The sequence below is a fragment of the Taudactylus pleione genome, unplaced genomic scaffold, assembly GCF_031769625.1.
Source record: "Taudactylus pleione unplaced genomic scaffold, aTauple2 ptg000248l, whole genome shotgun sequence".
Lineage (NCBI taxonomy): Eukaryota > Metazoa > Chordata > Amphibia > Anura > Myobatrachidae > Taudactylus > Taudactylus pleione.
This window is the reverse complement of record NW_028284650.1, coordinates 1,166,542-1,181,178: the sequence shown is the minus strand read 5'-3', so window position 1 is coordinate 1,181,178 and position 14,637 is coordinate 1,166,542.

Sequence of the window (14,637 nt, the reverse complement as noted above, 5' to 3'; positions counted from 1 at the left end):
CGTCATATGTAAGTGAATCCCCTCTGTGGATTCCAAGTGTAAAATTTGTTGCCCAAAGCTATTTAACCCTTGCACAACTACAGCTTCTTATTCAACTGTATTAATTGGTGCCTGTGCCAACTTTAATTCCCTATTTAATGTCCAAAATCTTGTTGGGCAAGGCCAATTGCAAGTGGGTCATATGTAAGTGACCCCCCTCTTTGGATTCCAAGTGTAAAATTTATTGCCCATTGGCTATTTAACCCTTGCACAACTACAGCTACTTATTCAAATTTATAAAATCTGGTGACTGTGCCCACTTTACCACCCTATTTCATGCCCAAAACCTTGTTGGGCAAGGTCAATTGCAAGTGGGTCATATGTAAATGAATGCTCTCTGTGGATTCCAAGTGTAAAATTTGTTGTCCAAGGCTCTTTAACCCTTGCACAACTAAAGCTACTTATTCAAATGTTTAAATTGGTGCCTGTGCCAAATTTAATGCCCTATTTAATGTCCAAAACCTTGTTGGGCAAGGCCAATTGCACGTGGGTCATATGTAAGTTACCCCCCTTTGTGGATTTCAATTATCAAATTTGTTGCATAAGGCTATTTAACCCTTGCACAACTACAGCTTCTGATTCAACTGTATTAATTGGTGCCTGTGCCAACTTTAATTCCCTATTTAATGTCCAAAATCTTGTTGGGCAAGGCCAATTGCAAGTGGGTCATATGTAAGTGAATCCTCTCTGTGGATACCAAGTGTAAAATGTGGTTCCCAAGGCTATTTAACCCTTGCACAACTACAGCTACTAATTCAAATGTATTAATTGGTGCCTGTGCCCACTTTACCACCCTATTTAATCTACAAAACCTTATTGGTAAAACCAATTGAAAGTGGGTCATATGTAAGTGACCCCCATCTGTGGATTCCACGTGTCAAATTTGTTGCCCAAGGCTCTTTAACCCTTGCACAACTACAGCTACTTATTCAACTGTATTAATTGGTGCCTGTGCCAACTTTAATGCCCTATTTCATGTCCAAAATCTTGTTGGGCAAGGCCAATTGCAAGTGGGTCATATGTAAGTGAATCCCCTCTGTGGATTCCAAGTGTAGAATTTGTTGCCTATTGGCTATTTAACCCTTGCAGAACTACAGCTACTTATTCAAATGTATAACATCTGGTGACTGTGCCCACTTTACCACCCAATTTCATGCCCAAAACCTTGTTGGGCAAGGCCAATTGCAAATGGGTCATATGTATATTAACCCCCTATGTGGATTCCACGTGTCAAATTTTTTGCCCAAGGCTCTTTAACCCTTGCATAACTACAGCTACTTATTCAACTGTATTAATTGGTGCCTGTGCCAACTTTAATGCCCTATTTCATGTCCAAAATCTTGTTGGGCAAGGCCAATTGCAAGTGGGTCATATGTAAGTGCCCCCCCTTTGTGGATTTCGAGTGTCAAATTTGTTGGCCAAGGCTATTTAACCCTTGCATAACTACAGCTACTTATTCAACTGTATTAATTGGTGCCTGTGCCAACTTTAATGCCCTATTTCATGTCCAAAATCTTGTTGGGCAAGGCCAATTGCAAGTGGGTCATATGTAAGTGCCCCCCCTTTGTGGATTTCGAGTGTCAAATTTGTTGGCCAAGGCTATTTAGCCCTTGCACAACTACAGCTTCTTATTCAATTAAAGAAAATATGGTCCCTGTACCCACTTTACCACCATATTTCTTGCCCAAAAACTTGTTGGGCAAGGTCAATTGCAAGTGGCTCATATGTAAGTGACCACCCGGTGTGGATGTCATGTGTCAAACCGGTGCCCAAGGCTATTTAACCCTTGCACAACTTCAGCTACTTATTCAAATATATAAATTAGTCATTGTGCCCACTTTATCACCCTATTTCATGCCTAAAACCTTGTTGGGCAAGGCCAATTGCATGAGGGTTAAATGTAAAAGAACTTTCTGTCTGGATTCCAAAGGTCAAATTTGTTGCCCAAGGCTATTTAACCCTCGCACAACTACAGCTACTTATTCAAAAGTATTAATTGGTGTCTGTGTCCACTTTAATACCCTATTTCAAGCCAAAAACTTTGTTGGGGAAAGCCAATTGCATTTGAATTACATGTAATTGACGCCCCTCTTGGGATTTCAAGTGTCAAATTTGTTGCCCAAGGCTATTTAACCCTCTCACAACTACAGCTACTTATTCAAATGAATAAAATATGGTGCTGATGCCCAATTTACCACCTTAGTTCATGCCCAAAACATTTTTGGGCTTGGCCAATTGCAAGTGGGACATATGTAAGTAACTTCCTTGTGTGGATTCCAAGTGTCAAATTTGTTGCACAAGGCTCTTTACCCTTTGCACAACTACAGCTACTTATTCAAATGTATTATTTGGTGTTTGTGCCCAATGTAATGCCCTATTTCATGTCCAAAACCTTGTTGGGCAAGGTCAATATAAATATTGCGTGCCTCCCCTCACCCTCCAAGTCACTAAAATGTGCCTTATGGAATGCACGCTCTGTCTGCAACAAACTAACATCCATCCATGACCTCTTTATTTCAACTAACCTCAACCTTCTGGCGATAACAGAAACATGGCTCGCGCAATCAGACACTGTCTCCCCTGCTGCACTTTCTTATGGTAACCTACACTTCTCACACACCTCCAGGCCTGGTAATTGTAAAGGAGGTGGGGTAGGACTATTACTCTCCCAATCTTTTACATACACAGTTCTCCCACAGGTACCTTCACTCACATTTACATCATTTGAAGTACATTGAATCAGGACTTTCACCCCTTTCTCTCTGCGAGTTGCTGTTATCTATCGCCCACCTGGGCCACCTCAACAATTTCTGGAACATTTTTCTGCCTGGCTCCCTCACTTCCTATCCTCTGACATCTCCACCATCATTATGGGTGATTTCAATATCCCCATTGACAGTCCACAATCTCCTCATGCCTCCAAACTACTCTCTCTAACCTCCTCTCTTGGCCTCTCCCAATGGACTGACTCCGCTACTCATAAGGAGGGCCACTGCCTTGATCTTGTATTCACCCGACTATGCTCAGTCTCTGATTTCACTAATGCTCTTCTCCCTCTCTCAGATCACAACCTTATCACCTGCACACTCTCCTCAATTACATCAACCTCAACGTCAGTGAAATCAACCACACCTCCTAAAACCCGCAGAAATATTAATGCTATTAACTTTCATCAACTATCTACCTCTCTACAACAACAACTCTCACCAATTTCTACATTCACTTCTCCAGAGACTGCTGCATCACACTTAAACCAGATTCTAGAAAAAGCCCTTGATGAAGTAGCTCCAGCTACCCATCACACACCACGTAAACTTAGACGTCAACCGTGGCACTCTAACTTTACAAGGCATCTACAAAAACTCTCACGTAAAGTAGAACGTCAGTGGCGAAAGTCTCATACTCCAAGTGACTTCCTCACATATAAGACTATCTACAACTCTTATCGTACTGCTCTGGACACTGCCAAACAATCATATTTCCAATCTCTTATCTCTGCTCAAGCCTCTAACCCCAAGCGACTTTTTAATACATTTAAACTGCTTCTTACCCCTCCCTCACCCAAACCACCTGCTACTATCTGTGCACAAGATTTGGCATCCTATTTTAGGGACAAGATTGATGAGATACGAAATGAAATGGTATGCTCTTCCTCAGCTAGTGACCTGCTCAATTCGCTACCTGTATCCTCTGGCATATTCTCTTCATTTGATCTCACAAATGAAGATGAAGTATCTTCCCTCTTCTCATCCCCCTACTCTATTACCTCTTCTCTAGATCCTATACCCTCACAAATCAGTAAAGCTCTGTCTCCTGTGCTTATCCCAACCCTAACTAAAATCTGTAATCTCTCTCTCTCTACTGGCATCTTTCCATCACTGTTCAAGCATGCAGTGATTACTCCTATTCTGAAAAAACAAAACTCTGACCCCAACACTCTCTCAAATTACCGTCCTATCTCCCAGCTCCCATGCCCCTCCAAGCTACTTGAGAGACTTGTCTACACTCGCCTCACACACTTTCTTAACTCACACAACCTATTGGACCCACTTCAGTCTGGCTTCCGTTCCCAACACTCCACAGAGACAGCACTGACTAAGGTAGTAAATGATCTGGTCACTGCCAAGGCTAAAGGCCATTACTCACTCCTAATTCTTCTAGATCTCTCTGCTGCTTTTGACACTGTTGACCACTCTCTTCTCATACAAACACTACAATCCCTGGGTTTTAAGAACACTGCTCTTTCTTGGTTCTCTTCCTACCTATCTGATCGCTCTTTCACTGTTCGTTTTTCTGACTCTGCCTCCTCTTCGCTACCTCTATCAGTTGGAGTACCTCAAGGCTCTGTGTTAGGGCCTCTGTTATTCTCAATCTATACCTCCTCTCTTGGCAAACTAATCAGCTCTTTTGGATTTCAGTACCATCTGTATGCGGATGATACTCAAATCTACCTATCTTCCCCAGATTTATCACCAACTGTACTAGTCCGTGTCACTGAATGTCTTTCTGCAATTTCATCTTGGATGTCATCTCGCCACCTGAAACTTAATATTTCTAAAACAGAATTAATTATATTTCCACCAGCCAACAACAGTTACCAACATGATCTCTCTATCACAGTTGATAAGTCGACAATCCACCCTGCCCCACAAGCTCGCTGCCTTGGTGTCATCCTTGACTCTGAACTGTCCTTTGTTCCCCACATTCAATCTGTCTCTAAATCATGTTACATACATCTAAAAAACATATCCAAAATGCGACCATATCTCACACAAGACACTGCAAAAACTCTAATTCATGCACTTATTATTTCCCGCCTTGACTATTGCAATAGTCTCCTTACTGGTCTTCCCAAAAACAGGCTATCGCCATTACAATCAATTATGAATGCAGCTGCAAGGCTTATCTTCCTTGCCAAACGTTCATTGTCTGCTGCCCCGCTCTGTCAGTCCCTCCATTGGTTGCCGGTTTTCTACCGTATTCAATACAAAATACTCTTACTTACACATAAGGCTATTAACCAAACCACACCAACATACATCTCTTCACTCATCTCAAAATATCGCCCTACCCGACCTCTCCGCTCAGCACAAGATCTGCGTCTCTCATCCCCATGCATTACTTGCTCCCAGTCACGGTTACAGGACTTTCTTAGGGCTGCACCCACTCTATGGAATGCCTTACCACGCAAAATACGACTTTCCTCTAGTCTCCAATCCTTCAAGCGATCCCTGAAAACTCACCTCTTCAGGCAAGCTTATCAGATCCCAGAACCGCCCTCACAACCTTCATAGTTACCATATCTAATTACATCCCCTTTTACAGTCCACACATATCCTCACACATTGTCTTTCTCTCACATCCTCATGACATTTGGCCGACATTCCTGTGTGACTGGATCATGCAGCCAACCAAGAAACTGTGCATTTTTTACTGGACCAAGATGCAATATATAGCACCTATCCTTGTGTATCAATGCCTATTTCCCTATTTTATTTCATCCCTCAGGTATGTGATATTTCATCTCTCATCCTGCCTACTGCATATATACTCTGCATAGACCTTCATGCAATCATGTGCAGTTTTTAAATGAATGTGATATTTCATCTCTTGCATAGAATTGTTTTTACATGTATAGTCTATATTGTTCAGTGAAGCATAGTTTATGGTATATATCTGGCCTGGCTTTTGCTCCAACTCAGATCAAGTTATCTCCTTTGATCAGCAGAGCAATTGAGTCAGTTGTAGCCTGTCTTAATCAAGGATACCACTCCTTTATATTCAGTCTAGGGGCAGCTGGGGCTGTTTGCAGCTGGGGTTAAAAGCACCAAGTGTTAAAGGCACAAAGCGTGATTACATAACAGTTAATCAAACAGTTGAACAAACATTGACCAACATCTAAGGTAATTTCAGATTAAGAAACTGATTGCTTTAAAATTTGACTAAAAATAACAAACCTAAAACTCACCATGTACTACACATTTCTTTTTATCAACTCTCTCCTTTGTATTTTCTCTAAGGATATAACATCCCTAACTCTCCCTGCTTCTCCCCTCTCTGGGCACACTGCCGCCCTATTGAGTCACTCACCTCCTCTAAAAACTAATGAGATTTCTTTTCATCAAAAATTGACAATTACAGCCTCATTGTGTCACTATAAAAAACTTTTACACACCTACAACTATATCTACTTCTCCATCCTTCTGCTTTTATTATCTGGTGACATATCACCAAATCCAGGCCCCTCACACATACAGCGGATTACTATGGAATATATATCCTGCAAACCTCACATGTCTCCCATCACCCTCCAAATCAATAAATGTGCCTTATAGAATTCACACTTGATCACAACTTATTATTTTACATCTGAACATCTCTTTACAATAACTGCTTTCACCAATTTCGACATTTACCTGAGACTGCTGGTTCACACGTTAACCACACTCTCTAAATAGCCCCACATGAAGTGGCTTCTGCCACCCGTCAGACTTCACGTAAACTGATATAACAGCCATGGCTCTCCACAAACACCTACAAAAACTGCCTCTTAAAGTAGAATGTCAGTGGCATAAATCTTAATTCAAATGACTTCCACACATACTCTAAAATAGGAATCCAGCCATCTGTCATCCTAACCCTCTGTCCCACGCTCACTGTCTACCACATCTGTGTCACCCCTGTCTGTCTGCCCATCCCCTTTAGAATGTAAGCTCTCATGAGCAGGGCCCTCTATCCTCTTGTGCTTATCCTTTCTTTACTTATACTATCTGCTCTATACTCAAAAGCACCTAACCCGTGACTTTTGCCATCCTGCTTCTGTTGCAGCAGTGTTTATATACCATGTACTTGTCTTGTAGTGTCTTAAACTGTATGACACTGTTTTCTTGTTCTGTTCAACTGTTTATGTACTATGTTTCTGTACTATGTAAGGCGCTGCGGAACCCTTGTGGCGCCATATAAATAAAGGTTAATAATAATAATAATAATAATATAGATTGTAAGCTTGCGAGCAGGGCCTTCCTACCTATATATCTGTCTGTTATTACCCAGTTTTGTTCTATCAATGTTGACAATTGTAAAGCGCAACGGAATATGCTGCGGTATATAAGAAACTGTAAATAAATAAATAAATAAATTAGTTGGTCATATGTAAGTGACCCCCTTCTGTGGAATCCAAATGTCAAATTTGTTGCCCAAGACTCTTTAACTCTTGCAACACTACAGCCATTTATTCAAAATGGTAAAATCCGGTGCCTGTGCCCAATTTGCTAGCCTATTTCATGCCTAAAACCTTGTTGGGCCAGGCAAAATACAAATGGGTCAAGAGAAAGTGACCTCATGCTATTGGTTGGTAGTGTCAAATTTGGTGCCCAAAGCTATTTAACCCTTGCATCACTACAGCTACTTATTAAAAATGGTAAAATATGGTGCCTGTGCCTACTTTGCCAACCTATTTCATGCCCAAAACCTTTTTTTGGCCATGCAAAATAAAAGTGGGTCAAATGTAGTTGACCCCCCTTCTGTTTATTTAAAATGTAATTTTTGTGGTCCAAGGCTATTTAACCCTTGCAAAACTGCAGCTGCACTACATAATCAAATCAATACAATATGTGCCTATGCCCACTTTGCCAGCCTATTCAATGCCCAAAACCTTGTTGGGCCAGGCAAAATACAAGTGTGTCACAAGTAAGTGACCTCCCTCTGTTATAGTTTTACCACCTCTCTCTTGTCATACCTCATTCCCCTGCCTGTTCACCTTTACCTGACTCTACTTCATCCCTCCATTCCTCTCACCCCTCTTATTCACCTGCCTAATTCCGATATCCCCTCTCTTTAACAGCGTTAGTAGTTTTTACTCCCCGTCCCCAGGTACCTACCTCATTTCCTTCATCAATTTTACCTCTCCCTCTTTCCTCCCCTCCTATAACTTAATCCCTAACTCACTCACACATTCACTTACTTCCAGGGCGCGCTTTCGGCATAGAGATGGCTGGTGAGTAAATATCTCGACACAATGACTCAAATCATTTAGATGTACGAATGATTCCAGTCACTTAAAGTTTGGTGTGTGGAGACAGCCACCTCGCTAGTCTCTCACAGCCACATTGTGATTGGACGGCGGCACTTCGGGGTGACACCTCTCTGGGAAGGAGCAGTGAATGATGCTGCTGCAGACTGAGACATTATTATTATTATTATTATTATTATTATTATTATTATTATTATTATTATTTATTTATATGGCACCACAAGTGTTCCACAGCTTCTTACAAAGTACATAAACAAATTGTTGACAAGCGACTTACAGAACAATACAATACAGGACAAGGACATGGATAATATATATTGCTACATTAGCGACCATAACACCCAGACAAGAAACAGAGCATAAGCAACCAAGTGTTAGATGCCCTAGTGGTGAGTAAGATGCAGATGAAACTAAAGTAGAGAGAAGCACAAGAGGGCAGAGGGCCCTGCTCGTAAGAGCTTACATTCTTAAAGAATGTACTTTAGAGCCGACCCACTTGCAGAGGTCTAAGTCCAGGGCCGGCTCCAGGAGGAGTCAAGCTCCTATTCCTGTGCAAGAATGGGACGGCACCCGTTATGTGAGGGGTGGGTGCGGTGCAATGCCTGCTGCCGTGCAGGTGTATGTCTGTTACTTACCTTGCGTCGCACCCTCTCACCTTCAGGCCGTGTGTTGAACAGACGGTCCTGGAACCTCCAAATAGAACACGGACACGATGACCTAGGAGGAAGGAGACGAGGTGAGTACCATCCTTCCTCACATCGACCGACGCGCCCTACCGAACCGGGGGATAAATTCAGGTTTTAAGTGAAGATCATCATTGTCACTTTTGGCCTCAGATCCCGAATTTTCACCTATCGGTACTCACGCACCAGGTGAAGATCCGTCCTTGCACCGGGTTGCAAGGTTCACCGTCCGCCCAGAAGGAAGGAGAGATAGATAGTGACAAACAAACAGGGAGAGACAGTACACACAGAAATTTCTCACCGTGTCCACTCTTGCTCTTCGTCCGCTCACTCGCCTACAGGTCCCTGTAAGGAGATACACAACACAGCCGTGCAGGGCCTAAACCTATGTCAAGCAACTACACATACTAAAATGGCATCACCCTCAACCTACAGTGTGTGTAGTGCGACAGATATAACAACAACTAAACTTTTGCCCTGCACGGAACACCAAACAGACTAAATACACAAGATCAAAACACAGTGCTGTCCCTTTAAATGTCTGCTACCTATCCAGAGCTGGCCAGCTCCTCTTCTCGGTGACTGGGGAAACCACTACCTCATGGGTGGAAGCCGTACAGCTCTCCACCACTGCTCACACCTCTAATCATCTATGCGGGGGCTACCTAATTGGCTCAGGGCCCTGGACCTAACGCCCAGGGTCTTACCAGCGGCTCAGGGTTTATGCCTGCCTACTGCAGGGTACTCAAGGGACTTGGGCCTACTGCCCAGAGTCCCGCTCTATTTTGCAGCTCAAGCCTAGTGGCCTGCCTAACGGTGGGCTCTGGTAGTGGCCTGAGCCTAATGCCCAGACCACTTTTTATGGGGCTCAGGCCTATTTGCCTGCCTATCTGTGGGCTCTGGTAGTGGTCTGAGCCTAATGCCCAGACCACTTTATATGGTGGGTGGCTCGGGCAGTTGCCCGCCTACTTTATTATATAGTGACCTGGGCCTAGTACCCAGGCCACTTACACCTACTAATGGGGCAATCCTTTCATGGGGCCTAATGCCCGCTACTGTCCCCCGGGCCTTGTGCCCGACTAATTGCCCACGGGCCTAGTGCCCGACAATACTCCACGGGCCTAGCGCCCGACAATCCTGGCGGTCTAGGGAGGGGGGTATATGGTGGGCCTCACGGAGGGCCTACCTGCTACGTTGGAAGAGGCTGCGGGGGGAGCTTCGTGACGCTCTTTTACTTTCCTCCCCCACAGTCCTCTCCGGTCCTCAGCCGCATTCTTCGGCCGCTGGCCCGTCCTGGCCAGCGGCGGCGCCTCTTCTTCCTTTCTTCCAGCCGGCACCACCTGTCTTCTTCTTCTTTGCCGACAGCGGCGTCTTCTGGCCTCTTCCGCGGCCGCCGCCCCTGTTGCCGCGCCGATCTTCCGCTCTTCGGGAGGTCTTCTCTCCTCCCTCTCCGCCGCCGAACTGAACTTTCCCGCTCGGCGCCGTCTAATACAAGACGGCGCGAGTGGGTGGGGCTATGACGCGGCGAGCCGCGATTGGCTCGTCGCGTCCGCCTCTGATTGGCTGCTGGCCCGCGAGCCAGGTTTGGCTCGCGGCCAGAGCCAAATGCCCGCAGCGCCCAACGCCTGACCGGCGCTGGGAGCAGGTACTCTCTCCCAGCGCCGGCTACCCGCCGCTTCTTGGCTGCCGGGCGCCAAGCTCCGCTGAGCTTGCGCCTGGAGCGAAGCTTCTCCCGGCGCCACTTTACCGCCGGCACTGGTGAAAGGGACCAGGCGGTCCCTTCACCAGGTGCCCGCGGTGTCTGCACCGACGCTAGGGACATTACTGTCCCAGCGCCGGCAACGGATGTGTCCCGCAGAGGACACATCCCTCCTGCCTGCCCCTGCACCTCAGCTGATGCTGGGATCAAACACGTGATCCCAGCACAGCCTTCCACAGTTACTCTTCTCGCTTGGCAAAGCTGTGCGCCATCGATAAAGGGGCATGGCCTACTTTCCATAGGCAATGCATCAAAGATGATGTTAATTGGAGGAATACCTGTATGGCACGCCTCCCGTTTCATGTCAGGCTGGGGACAAGCCCAGTTTTCTGTCAGCAGCTGGGCTGCCCCAGCCGTCTACCAGCACTGAATGGATGCCACACGCATGCCCTTAAAATTATAATACGCAGAACTGTAATCTCAGCACGGGAGTGGCTCAGGGGGCCCTATGTAAGCCCTCAGATAAACAGCACAGTAATAGTTGCTGCACCACCTATCCTTTCAAAGTGTTTTGGGACCGTTTGTCCCTTTCACGGTGGTGATGAGAACTGGATTCACTTTAAATAGCCGCGCAGCCAGTCCCTTCCGGTACCGGTTTGAAGAGATCCAAAAGTTGCGGTGTGGGAAGAGACTGTAGCTTAGCGTATTCCCTGATGTGTCATATGCTCTGTCATGTACACCTAATGGTGGTCCCTCTGATCTGAAGTGAGTTGTAGTCTTTCCTTCTTTATATCTTTTCCGAACGTGGCCGGAAGTGATGTCTTCGGGCGGGCCGAATGCAGGGAAACTTTGTCTCTGAATATATTGTTCCTAGGCTTGCGATTTTGTTGTGGAAATGAAGGTAAACATCAGCACAATTTTTAATTTAGCATCACTGTGCTACAAACAAAAAATCCAATGTTATTTACCAATACTTACCCCTCCAGCGAGGACCCACAAAGTCCTCCTCCTCTTCAAGGTCCTCCGTTGGGCTGCTGGCAACCAAACGCTGGTAGCAACAGGGTCTTTTGTAATACGCATGCGCAACACGGGGACCCAGCAGTGGCTGGAAGGCTTTGCTGAAGCCAGAAGGGCCGTGACTGGTGCCCATTGCCGTCTATTGGGACTTCAGTGCTCTCACCATCTTTGATTACCGCTGTTTGTTAAATGCTGAAAAGAAGTCATACCCCTAGCGAGCGCTAAAGGAAATATACTATGTTGATAAATGGGGGCCTGAAAGTGTCTTTATTGTAGTTGCCAGAATACTGTTTATGATGGAGGATATTCTCTCATTAGGAAAAGTGATACAAGTCTCAGACTTTTGCTATACTGAATATATATTGGCCAGGCTGAGAACTTAGGTAACGGACTACAAGTCTCAGACTTTTGCTATACTGAATATACTGAATATATATTGGCCAGGCTGAGAACTTAGGTAACGGACTACAAGTCTCAGACTTTTGCTATACTGAATATACTGAATATATATTGGCCAGGCTGAGAACTTAGGTAACGGACTACAAGTCTCAGACTCTTGCTGATAAGCAATGTTATTTAGCATAACACTGCATAGTATATTAGTTTGATGTTTTTAGTTTCATTGTTAGTTAGCTCATTGAGCCTGTTATAGCCTAGTGGTATGTGCTGTGTGTTTGTTTAACTCAATTTATTGCTAGCTATATTAGTGGGAGGGTGCTGGGCTTGTAAGCCATCAGTAATTTAACATGCCAGGTCTCCTACATATTGGTCATTAGTAGGCTGGAATAGAATGGCTGGAATTGCCCCATTCAGAAGTGCATTTTAAGATTAATACTGGCGTTACACCAGCATTGAACCAAAGTGGAACAGAAGGGAAACAACCCATCTACACTACTAAAAACCTAATCTAGATTTGGAGGAAAACCATCAACAAAGGTGATTTTAAAATCTCACTGCTATAAACTCCTGCTGACTGCATAACCTGGACTTTCAACACTGAACTCTGGTTGCTATAAAAACTCTGGCCATCACTTCTTACTATTTGTGCTGTCTCTGTGCTTAACTGATAATCTTACTGAAAACTGTTAATATCAGCTTAACTCTGTAATAATGTATTTTTACATTAGCACTTTGGTCTAGTCTTACATGATCTAGCTACTGCTACTCTCTACTCTAATATTCAAATTCTGCACCCATCTTATCTCCACTTTTTCTAAACTCTATAATTTATTTTTGTTGTGCTGACACTTTACCTCATCCTTACCATGACCATGTTGTCTCCTCCCTTCACTCAGTTTCTAACTAATCTTTTGTTCTGCCCTCTGACTCCACCTCTATCCTTTCCCCCTTCTCTCCTCCACCTCCTCCTATCTCCCCTTCTCTCTCTTCCTTCCTCCCCCTTTTCTCCCATTACTCCATTTTCTTTCTCTTATACCCCCCAAGGATCCTACTACCCCACTGGTAATCTTTCCTCCCTTACTTATCTCCCTGTCACTTTGCCCCACTTTCATTCACGTCTCCTTAACTTCCCTCCCTGCCCACTTCCTACAGGGTCCCCTCCTAGCACAGGAGCACGCATGATCCTTACATTCTATTCATCTCGGTCTCCCAAAGTATTCTCATCTCCACGCTATTGCAACCCTGATAATCTCATTCACATCTCTCCTATCAACTCTGTCACTCTATCCTGTGCCCTCTGGAATGCCAGATCAGTCTGTAACAAACTGGCCCCCACCCATGATCTTTTCATCTCCAACTCCCTGAATCTCCTGGCCATTACTGAAACCTGGATTTTACCCTCTGACACCACTTCTCCTGCAGCTCTCTTTTATGGGGGCCTCACCTTCTCCCACACCCCCAGGCCTGGGGGTCGCCATGGTGGTGGTGTTGGGGTCCTTCGATCACCTGGTTACTCATACCAACATATACCATCAGAACCATCCATTACATTCTCCACATTTGAAGTTCATGCTATACGCCTCTTCCAACCAGTACACCTCAGAGTAGCTGTCATCTACCGTCCCCCTGGCCCTCCCTCCAAGTTCCTTGACAACTTTGCTTCCAGGCTCACTCACTTTCTCTCCTCAGACCTTACCTCTATTATCCTCGGTGACTTCAATATTCCTATTGATATCCCCACAGAATCTGCTGCCTCCAAACTACTCACCCTCACTTCCTCATTTGGACTCTCCCAATGGACCTCCTCACCCTCCCATGCGAGTGGGCATTTGCTTGATCTGGTATTCACTCACCGTTGTGATATTTCTGCTTACTCCAATTCCCCATTCCCCCTCTCTGACCATCACCTCCTCTCTTTTAACCTATCCCTCTCTCCTTCCCCTCCACTACCTCCGAAAGCCACCATCACTAAGCGTAACATTGAAGCCATCGACACTGCTTTCTTTTCTTCCCTACTTGACTCACTTCTCTCCCCTATCCTCTCTTTCTCCTGCGCTGAACAAGCTGCTTCCCTATACAATGCCTCCCTTACTTCTGCTCTTGACTCATTTGCTCCGGCGATCACTACTCACCCTCGCAAATCCACACCTCAACCCTGGCATTCCAAATGCACCAGATACCTGCAAAAATGTTCACGAACTGCCGAGCGACAGTGGAGAAGATCACCCTCTCAGGCAGATTTTCTCCATTTCAAATTCATGCTGTCATCCTACAGTGCTGCCCTTTCCCTCTCTAAACAGTCATATTTCAAGAATCTCATCTCCTCCCTGTCCTCAAATCCCCAGCGTCTCTTTTCCACCTTCAACTCCCTCCTCTGCCCACCCCCTCCTCGTCTCCCCTCCTTGCTCTCTGCCACTAACTTTGCTACCTAGTTCACATCTAAAATTGATTCCATACCTCAAGACATCATATCCAACCAGTCCCCCAGCTCTCCACCTCCTCATTTCCCGGATCACCGCTCCCCATCCATTTTACAGACTCTGCCATCCTTCTCCCCTGTGACTGGAGAGGAAGTTAAGGCCCTTATCCAGTCCTCCCCCCCTTCCACCTCTCCCCTCGACCCTATCCCCTCCCACCTCCTCCGCTACCTCTCTCCTTCTGCCTGCTCCCATCTTGCCTATCTCCTTAATCTCTCCCTCTCATCTGGCACTGTTCCTTCTGCATTCAAGCATGCCCGTGTTTCCCCCATTCTTAAAAAATCTAACCTT